The following is a 7,228-nucleotide window of genomic DNA, read 5'->3' as shown; positions in this document are numbered from 1 at the left end:
TTCTTTACAATTGTTATTGAATTAATAGCATTTTAGTAAGGGAATCTTATAGAAATGTCCCAAAAAAGTCTTAACTTACCAACCTCTAGCCATTAATCACAGATTTACTAAAACTAGCCAAATACATATAAAAATTAAAAACTCAAATAAATAAGGTTCTTTCTCTCCAAGAATCATACACAAAGATCTCCTTCCATATTTTTAAGCGTGATTAGCAACATTAGATGCAAGACGGAAAGAAAATTTCATGGATGAGGTAGCAAATAAGATGATGAAATACAAAAATATAAATATACAAGATTCCAAAAGTCAAAGCAAAAAAAGGACTTTTTTCAATGGGTATGGTTGAGATTCATTGAAAATATTTAGATGAGTCAATATACAAGATTTGAGGAAGATTGAGATGATTTGGACTGAATTGGAATCAAAATTCGTTGTTAAAATCGAGTTCAAAAAGTTCTTCTGCGACACATGTATCAAACATGTATCACGTATGTATCTCACACGCAGGTATACATGGATATACATATGATACATATTTGATACAAACATGATACATATCTGATACACAGTGTGATACACATATTATTTTGTCATGTTCATCTTCTACTTCAAATTTTCAATTCAAACCACTTCAAAACTCCAACAATTCATCCCTAAACCGAGAGTCAAACTCCTTAAGATGTACTCAATCTATTCTAATAACACTCACTCAAAATAAAAGAAAAATTTGACTTTTTTTGTTACAAATAGCTAATTGGCTAATATTAGTAATATTTTATGAATTGATCAATTTTTGTAATAAGCTACTTATAAATAGATATAGCTAGTATTTTCCCTTTTAGTAATGCTAAAACTTTGTTATAGATTTTAATTGTTCAGGAATGTTTAAACTCATTAAGTGAATGCATAAAAAAAAGCGTTTATTGATTAAAATTTGAATAATTAAAATTCAGACCTAGAAATACATTTATTGACTGAAATATCAATGATTAAGATTTAAACGAAAAATAAAGGATAAGTGAACTACTAGTGCTTAATTTCCTATTGATGGAGTCTTTTCCATTCTCCGCATATATTGAAGAAATATAGTGGATATAGGAAGCAGTAGCCAAGAATTTCCTCCGAATGTGTGTAGCTTCCGACATTATGTCCCCTCTTTTTCCTCGAATAATTAAATGAAGTTATGTCTCTACATAATTTGCTGCCTTTCCATTGTCTGACTTTATTATTTCCAATATACTATCGTTTGTCTCGTCTTCTAAATCAATTATGCTTATCTTAATTTGGTTTAATCTTTGTCTTTTTTCCACCTCCATTAAAGAAGAAAACTGCTGCTATTGGCATGGCTTATGGCTTCTTGCGGCCATTTTAGGCCCCTTTATCTTTTGGCTAATTTCCATTCTCACGTACGCTTCTACACTTACATTCCCTGTACACATGGTATGGACTACCCAACTAAGAATCATGAGGCTAAATTATTGAGTCTATACAACTTAAAACATTCCTCGGATTTTGCATAAGATCTGAATAACTTTCATTTAATTTCCCATTTAACAGAATACATATTTCTTTCAAATTTGCAAAGCTTGTGCTTTTTTTTATTTATTGAAGGCTCCTACATATATACTCCCTCCGTTTCAATTTAGATGAGTTAGTTTGACTCGGCACGGACTTTAAGAAAAAAGAAGAAGCCTTTTGAAAATTGTGGTTTTAAAAGATTAAGGGATAAAAGTTTTGTAGGATCATGATATTTGTGTGGTTATAAAAGCTTCTTATTAAGGTTAAAATGAGTAAAATGAAGAGTTTAAAGTTAAATTATTTTCTAAATTTAGAAATGTATCATTTATTTTGGAACAGACTAAAAAGAAAAGTACCTCGTCTAATTTAAAACGGAGGGAATATTATTTTATTTTGCCCAACGACTCTAAGCTATTAAGAAAGAGAATATAAGTTGAGTTTTGTACTCCTCCACAAAGATATTCTGTTTGCAACTCTCTCCTTCCCTATGCACATATCTCCCTCCCTCAATTAACAAATAAAAAGCAGCAAGTGTTTCTCCGATCCTATTCATGTCTTATACCCCTTTTTCCCGTCAAACAATAAATTTCTTGGTTTCATATAAGCTAATTTCTAGTTTAAGAGTTCAAAGAAATTAGTGTGTGTGGGAAGCACTTTAACTCTTCGTAGGTGTGAAAATTCAAGTTGATGATAAAATGAGCTCAAATAACGTTTTTGTTCGGCAACATACGTCCAAGAGAGACCAAAAGTTGATGGACAAACCTTTACGTTTAATTCTGCAAATTTGAGGAATGTGTTGTGGTAAAAATCGGAACAAAAGAGGGTGCTATTAAATCTCTTCGGCTAAAAGTTTAAGATATTGAATATGATATCAGAGCAGACAAAGATCATATATAAGATTCAAGTGTCGCACGTTACAAAAAAACATATTCACGTATTTTTAAGTCCATCAAACTTAAAGAAATGTTTTAAGCTGAAAATGTTTGAATTATATGCAAAAATTGAATACTCACTTTCATACACTGTAGCAACTCATGGCTTACTAGTTGCCAGATCAAGTGAATATCTCGTTGAGCTTTTCTCTGTTTCATTTTTCTTTAAAATTTGAGGGGTGGACAGATTAGGACGTTGAAGATGGTACAACATGTGCATTCAGTCGTATTCCTAGTCAGCCCATGCACAAAGGACAACACTAACATGAAATATTATGGAACAAAATTCCTGTCGTGGAAGCATCATAAAACTTACAAGATTGAGACATGGCCGTACGGGTTTAAATTAAAGGTTTCAAACGCGCTGGGTTGATCCGGTTCCGGACCGGTAAGTAGGGGGCCGGGCAGGGCTGGATTGGGACGGAAAATAGTTTGTGCTGGGTAGGATTGTGGTACCGGTTAATCGGACCGGTAAGAACCGTTACTGTCTAGTCAATTTGGAACCGGTTAACCGGACCGGTTCAACGGCTATTTCAAATTTTTTTTAATATAGTTGACCGTTGGCAACGGTCAGCTGCCATTTTGATCGTTGCCCAACGGCTATTTTGCAAGAATAACGCTTTTTTTGGTCATTGTTTTTTCAAAAATAACTCTTTTAGTATTTACTAATTTAGCCCTTTGAAAAACTATAAATATAACATTTTATTTGCATATTTAATTTTTATTAATAGTTAAATTTTCATAATATGTTTAATACTGCAAAAAGAGTTTGTAATAAGGTTGCTAATCGGGGTAATAAGGGAAATAGAAAAAGAGGTACTACTTTAACTTCTAGTAGAAATTTAAATGACTTTACACATGTTTCTGAAACATCACCTGATAATAATATACAACAACAACAACCCAGTATAATCCCACTAGTGGGATCTGGGGAGGGTAGTGTGTACGCAGACCTTACCCCTACCTTGGGGTAGAGAGGTTGTTTCCGATAGACCCTCGGCTCCCTCCCTCCAAGAACTCCTCACCTTGCTCTTGGGGTGACTCAAACTCACAACCTCTTTGGTTGGAAGTGGAGGGTGCTCACCACTAGAGCAACTCACTCTTGTCCACCTGATAATAATATAGATTATGAATAATTACAGAAAGATTTCGATATAGAAGATAATGAATTAGAAATTGAAGATGAGACACCACTTACACCTAATAGTGTTGGAGTTTGTAGCAAGGGTGGTAGTCGTGGCACTCGTAATAGACCACATGTGGCCCCGATTAGTAATCGGAGAAGGAGATGTAAAGTTTGGAAATATTTCAAGGAAATAGAGAATTCTGATAGAGTTAGATGCAAAATTTATAAAGATGATTTTAAACATAAGACTGGAGGAAGTTTAAGGGGGACTGGGACACTTAGTAGACATATGAGAATTACTAATCCTATAGAATGGGGCTCTGATTTAGATGAAAATTAAGGAACTCTAAACCCTAGTACTAGAAGACTTGTGAAATATGATCAAATGAAGGATCGTGAGGAGTTAGCAAAAATGATTGTTTTGGGTTGTCTACCTTTTTCTTTTGCTTTTTCATCATATCTTATTACGTATATTCAAAGGATTTATAATCTTTTATTTTAAGGTATCCCTAGAAGTACTTGTAGATCTAATATCTTTAGACTTCATGGACAATATCAGACATACATATGTTATTTGTTTGACCATCTTCCTTGTAGAGTTTTTCTAACTTCTGATATTGACCATGTTGTTAATGAAAATGATTATTTGACAATTACTTGTCATTGGATAGATGATAATTATTGTATACAAAAACGTATTATCGCTTTTAAATATGATGAAGATCAAAGTCATACTGGTATTTTTATAAGTACTACTATTTGCGAAGTTGTTGCATTTTACAATCTTAATAAAAAAAAAGTATTGTGTATGTCTTTTGATAATGTTTCTAACAATAATGTCGTTATTTTAATATTAAGACTGCATTTGAAACCACCACTTGACAAAAAATTTCATGTTAGGTGTGCATGTCATGTTTAAAATTTAATTGTTAAAAGTGGCATTGATTTATTTTCGACTGAGATTACTTATGTTAGAAGAGCAGTTGGTGTTATTCAAGGAAATAATAGACAATCTAGAATTAGGAAATTTAAGACTAAATGTACCGAACATAACCTTAACCCCAGATTCATGCCAGATAAAATTATTACTAAATGGAATTATACATATTTATTTTAAAAATATTGCCACAAATATACATTGTCGATAACTGAAGTTGAAAATACGCATTGTACTGATTCAAAACGTATGTTAACAACTAATACTTGGGAGGCCATTAATGATGTTGTTAAATTTTTACATAAATTTTATACAGCTACTGTTGAGTTTTCTGGAGTATATTACCTTACTGTTACTATGGCTTTAGTACATATAGCTGAAATTTATTTTCTACTCTCTGAATTTAAGAAAAAAGAAAAATATAAGGATACTGTTAAAAAAATACAAGCAAAATTCAAAAAAGTATTTCTTTCCAATTCCTCCTATTTACTTAATTGGTGTTGTTTTAAATCTTTCTATTAAGATGTCTAATTGTCACCAATTAATCAATACTTTATATACTTATATGGAGATTAGACCAACTAAAACCCCAGATATATATATTATTGTATGAACAAGCTAAATGATTATTTACAATAATTATATAATTATTATACAATTATAATTTATGATGATACTATTAATGTAGGCATTGTTAATCCCAATATGCATTGTACTACTTCTATTGCATCTGCTACTATGGATGAAGACGAAGGTCTTGATGGTTTTAATATTTGGTCTACCTTTCCTTCCACTCAAACCAGTAGCAGGAATATTGATGAACTTTAATTCTACTTGAAAAAGAAAATAGAGCCTCGCACAAAGGAATTTTCACCGTTGGCATGGTGGCATGAGAATGAAAAGCAATTTCCTATTCTTTCTGCTATGGCTCGGGACGTGCTAAATGTGCCAATTTTAATTATTGCATCAGAGCGTACATTTAGTCAAGCAAGACAACAACTAGGACACACCAGTCACTCATTGGGAAGCAATGCTTTGGAAGTTTTAGTATGTTTCAGAGATTGGATTAAATCGGAACGAAGAAATCAAGGACGTGGAGATGTTGATAGACCAGAAGATGAGGAACTTGGAGATATATTAACACATAATAACCCCATCTGAATTTAACACTCCAGAAGATGGCCAAGAAGTTCATATTGATTATGAAGAACTTACTAAGGCAATGCAAAACCTTTGAAGTTCTTGATTTATATTCAATAATTCAAATTTGAATTTACTCTTTTTTCTTTAGTTTAGTTGTTGTAAAATGTAAACTTTAATTTGCAAGTTTGAATTTAAAAAAAAAAAACTTACAAATTATAAGTTAAATTATTTTCCATCTTCATTGTATTATCTTAAATTCTTAATAAAATTTTCAAATATAAGGGTTTTAAAGCCTTTGAAGTTTTTTTCAAAATTCCAAATATAAGGCTTTTAAAGCCTTTGAAATTTATTTAAACACTCTTTTTATAAGATTATTTTATGTTTTACATTTTTACTTTATCTTAATATAAATTATGATAGTTATATAAAATATACCAAAACAAATCGGCCCGGAACCGTTCCGGTTTAAATTTTCACCTGCATGGCACGGAACCGGTAAAATCGATATTTTGAAATCGGTGCGGAGACCGGCCGGTCTCCTTTTCCACTAGCCCGGCCCGTCCCCTTGACACCCATAATTTAAATCATAGGATAGGAGAAGTCAGGATTTAAAATTTATATGTTCTAAATTTGTTATTAAATCCAATCTAACTCATAACTTTTTTAGTTACTAGATTTGTAATTAAATATTTATATACTGATTAATAAATTTTTTAATATAAATATAAGATCTAAACAAAATTTATTGAATTCATATTGACTTTGTTTAAATATGTACTCTTTTATATGAGGCCTATTTCTCAAATACGTTGTGCGGCTGTCATTTTTGGAGCCTAATGACGGTGAGGAAGATGATAAGAGTTTTATTAAATTATTCATTCATGGTCCCAATTCAACGTAAGTACTTTGCTAAATTCTCTTGTCTGCTTTTTATTATTCCCTTCTTTTGGTTCTTTGAATAAAAACAGTATCCCTCCAATTGTCTTTGATCCATACACCTGTTCAATTATTGGATCTAGCAGTTATTATGCCACTATTTCTTTATCTCCAACTCACTTTTCAATCTTTAGGTCCCAAAATGGAGCCCAATTCAGTTAACCTGAATTTCTTTTACTTGTTTAACCTCATCATATTTTGAAAAATTTGAGCTTCTCTCCCTCCACTTTCTTTGAATCTTTTAAAGGATGGACTTTTCGTGGGTAAATTTTTTTAAAACATTATTTTTTAGTTCAGTACTAAATTAATCTCTCCTCTAAATTATACCTAAAAGTTTCTTTTTTATTTTCTTAAATCATTTAATATTCAAAATTTATTGACTCAACTAATTTAAGTTCGCTTCAAATAATGTTCATTTAAGAGATAACCACTCCCTATAAAAAAAAATAGAGCATAACCTGAAACCTACATCTCATTTAAGTTGACATGTCGTTGCAAGAAACTAGTCTCTTTTTTTTCGGTTCCGGTGTCCGGTATTCACATTGGAGCCCGATTAAATTCGGATTCGCGTCAGGAAGTCCCACATTTAGGGTATAAAGCGCTCCATAACAAAGGCAACTCCATACCCCAGGA

This window comes from Nicotiana tabacum, chromosome 4 (genome assembly GCF_000715075.1).
Source record: "Nicotiana tabacum cultivar K326 chromosome 4, ASM71507v2, whole genome shotgun sequence".
Lineage (NCBI taxonomy): Eukaryota > Viridiplantae > Streptophyta > Magnoliopsida > Solanales > Solanaceae > Nicotiana > Nicotiana tabacum.
This window is presented reverse-complemented; position numbering follows the sequence as displayed.